Genomic DNA, 3753 nt, shown 5'->3' on the forward strand with positions numbered 1-3753 from the left:
TTAGATTTAGCCTGTTTTTAAAACATTTCTTAATATAATATAAGCTATTCATTGTTTTTCAACTAATAACATAATATTGTGTTCTACCTCAAAAGACGAAACTTTTATTTTTTTATATTTATAAGCCGATTGCTAATTTGAAACGTTTGAAACGTCACGTCAACAATTCTAGGAGATGGGCCCTGCGATGAGGTGGCGACTTGTCCATTACGCCCGAATGCAGCTGAGATAGGCTCCAGCGCCCCCCGCGACCCCGAAAGGGACAAGCAGTAGTAAATGGATGGATGGATGTGATGTTATGGCTCTTTGAAGGGAGACATATTTTGAAGAGCGTTGCATTGAAAGAACCCTTCAAAAGACCGGCTCGTTTTTTAAAGTTTTTTTTTTTTAACAATTTTTTTTTTTTTAAATCATGGAAACAATCACTGGTCGCAGTTATAAGACACGACGTGGACTGGAATCATTTACATTTACACAACTAAGAATATAATGCATATATGTATGTAAAAAGTAATAATAATAATGACAAAATAAAATGTGAATACAACATTGTATACAGTACTACCTGGTGTGTGTATGTTAGATTTACTTTACATTTCAGAATAATTGACCAGACAAGTGGGTAAAAACAAAAAAATTAAAACATTTAAAAGTAAAAATATTTACATTAAAAAAAGGGAATCCAAATGCTGTGTTTTCTTTGACTTTGACTCATTTTCTAGTCCATTTGCTATTCAAGGTTCAAGATTCAAGATGCTTTATTGTTGTCCATTCTTTAACATGTACAAGACACATAAGAACTGAAATTTCATTTTTGGCACAGTCCCACTAAGAGCAGACATACGTTACAGGGAAACAAGACGGGACCGCCAACGGGTCAGCCACTTATGGCGCTCCTTAAAAAAGGTGGGGAAAAAGGTGATATTGGGAAAGGGGGGAAGAGTAAAAAATATCAGTCTAAGGCTGGACCCTTAGACTGATACTAAATACTTTAAAAATAAAGTATTTAGATTGTGCCAAAGGAGGTCAAAAAATGAGCAGCAGTCCACAAATGGTCTTTGGGCCATACTTTGGACACTGCTGTCTTTTTGAAAAAAAAAAAAATTGAATAAACCTATATTTATAAACAATAAAGCAACATTTACAAACAATTGAGAAATAATAATATTCAAAATAAATACAAAAACAGTACAAATCAGCGCCAGGGGGTTGTAAACTCAATAAAGTAACTAAAATAGAATGCAATATATATATATATATATATATATATATATATATATATATATATATATATATATATATATATATATATATATATATATATATATATATATATATATATATAAAACAAAGTGCAAAGCCATAGCCTCACACAAGTTCAGTAAATAACTTAAATTTGGAACACGTCATCGTTTTCACAGCTTTTTGGTTGTTAGAGGTACAGAGTGTTTTAACGTAGAGTTGTAACTCTTTTTTTAAAGGTACAAAAAAACAGGTCGGGTATTGAGAAACTTACATTTATGAATATAAAACTTAACCAATACTATAATGAGGTTTTGGACACTGGTGTGTTTTTTTTTTTTTTAAACTTTATTTATAAATTTCAACATTTACAAACAGTCGAGAAACAATAATCAAAATAAGTACAAAACAGTACAAAAACAGTACAAAACAGCGCCAGGTGGTTGTAAATTAAAAGTTATATATACATATATATATATATATATATATATATATATATATATATATATATATATATATATATATATATATATATATATATATATATATATATATATATAAACATCATCATCCACGCAAAAAACTCCATTCTCATCCACAACAGTACACCATGGCAAAAAAAGAACAATGCAACATTTGACGTCACTATGGGAAGTTTTGACGGAGCAGAAACGTGTGAACTCGTTGGGAGTTTCCTCCTCTCCCAGCTCGCTAGCCTCAATCTGAACCTTGGTATTTACCGTGATGACGGACTGGCAGTGTGTCGCGCCTCGCCAAGGAGCAGCGAGAATACCAAGAAGCGCATATTCCAAATTTTCAAAGAGAACGGCCTACGGATCACGATTGAAGCCAACAAGCAAACCGTCAACTTCCTTGACGTCACTTTCAACCTGAGAAATAACAGCTACCAACCATTCACGAAACCCAACACAACACTCCAATACGTGCACCATGACAGCAACCACCCACCCACCACCACGAAAAGAATACCTACCGGAATTAATAAAAGGCTATCGATGCTGTCACCTAGCAAAGCTGAATTTGACCAAGCAACCCCCCCGTACCAAAAAGCCCTTGATGAAAGCGGATACAATTTCACCCTCACCTATGAACCCACGCCAGGAAACCAGCCAAAAAAGAACAGAAAATGAAACGACATCATCTGGTACAACTCCCCATACAGCAAAAACGTCTCAACTAACATTGGACACAAATTCCTCAATCTGATTGACAAACACTTTCCCAAAGACAACACCCTAAGAAAAGTATTCAACAAGAACAACATTAAATTGAGCTACAGCTGCATGAACAATATACGACAAATCATCTCAAACCACAACAAAACAATTGCAAATGAGCCGTCGGCCCCCGGACAGAGCGACTCCAAAACCAACAAAGGCTGTAACTGTCGAAAGAAACCTGATTGCCCTCTCAACAGGGGGTGCTTACAAACATCAGTTGTCTACCAATCTAAGGTAATACGCAAGGACATTAACACATCCGACACATATGTAGGATTAACCGAGGGAGAATTCAAAACCAGATGGAACAATCACAAGGCTTCTTTCAGGAACCAAAACCTGCGGAATACCACAGAACTCAGCAAACACATTTGGGACCTCAAAGACAATAATGTTGAATATTCAATAACATGGCAAATCCTTGCATCCAGCACACCTTACAATAGTGGTAATAAAAGATGCAACCTATGCTTGAAAGAGAAACTGTTTATTATTTACCGTCCAGACCTGTCATCCCTCAACAAACGCAGCGAAATTGTAACAGCATGCCGCCACAGACGGAAACACCTCCTAGGTAACACATGAGCCAATCACCACGCCCCTACACCAGCCTGTACCCACCCACTCTGTGCCCTATATAAACCATGGTATGTGAATGCTCCCATTAAAATCTCCTGATGATTGAGGGTACCCCCCCTCATGAAACAGGCCTGTAGAGATGAAATAGTCTTGTGATTTTTTCCCCCACACATACATATATATATATATATATATATATATATATATATATATATATATATATATATATATATATATATATATATATATATATATATAAAACAAAGTGCAAAGCCATAGACTCACTCAATTTCAGTAAATAACTTAAATTTGGAACACAGCATCATTGTTTTCACAGCTTTTTGGTTGTTAGAGGTAGAAAGTGTTTTAATGTAGAGTTCTAAATCTTTTTTAAAGGCACAAAAAACAGGTCGGGTATTAAGAAACTTACATTTATGTATATAAAACTTACTGGACACTGCTGTCCAATCAGCCTTCGCCAAGCCCAATGACGTCAGCAAGCCCGCATGCGCACTGCGAAGACTGCAGCGTCTGAATTTGGACACAGACTACTTTTTTTTTTTAAGCTATATTAAGTATATAAAACAATAACACCAGTCGGGAAAGTGGCAAATAAAATCATTTTGATTCAGCTTAGAATTCTCAATATTTGATTGGCGGATATGACTTTCGTCGGCGGAAGTTCGTCAGT

This window comes from Nerophis lumbriciformis, linkage group LG14, assembly GCF_033978685.3.
Source record: "Nerophis lumbriciformis linkage group LG14, RoL_Nlum_v2.1, whole genome shotgun sequence".
NCBI classification, from domain to species: domain Eukaryota; kingdom Metazoa; phylum Chordata; class Actinopteri; order Syngnathiformes; family Syngnathidae; genus Nerophis; species Nerophis lumbriciformis.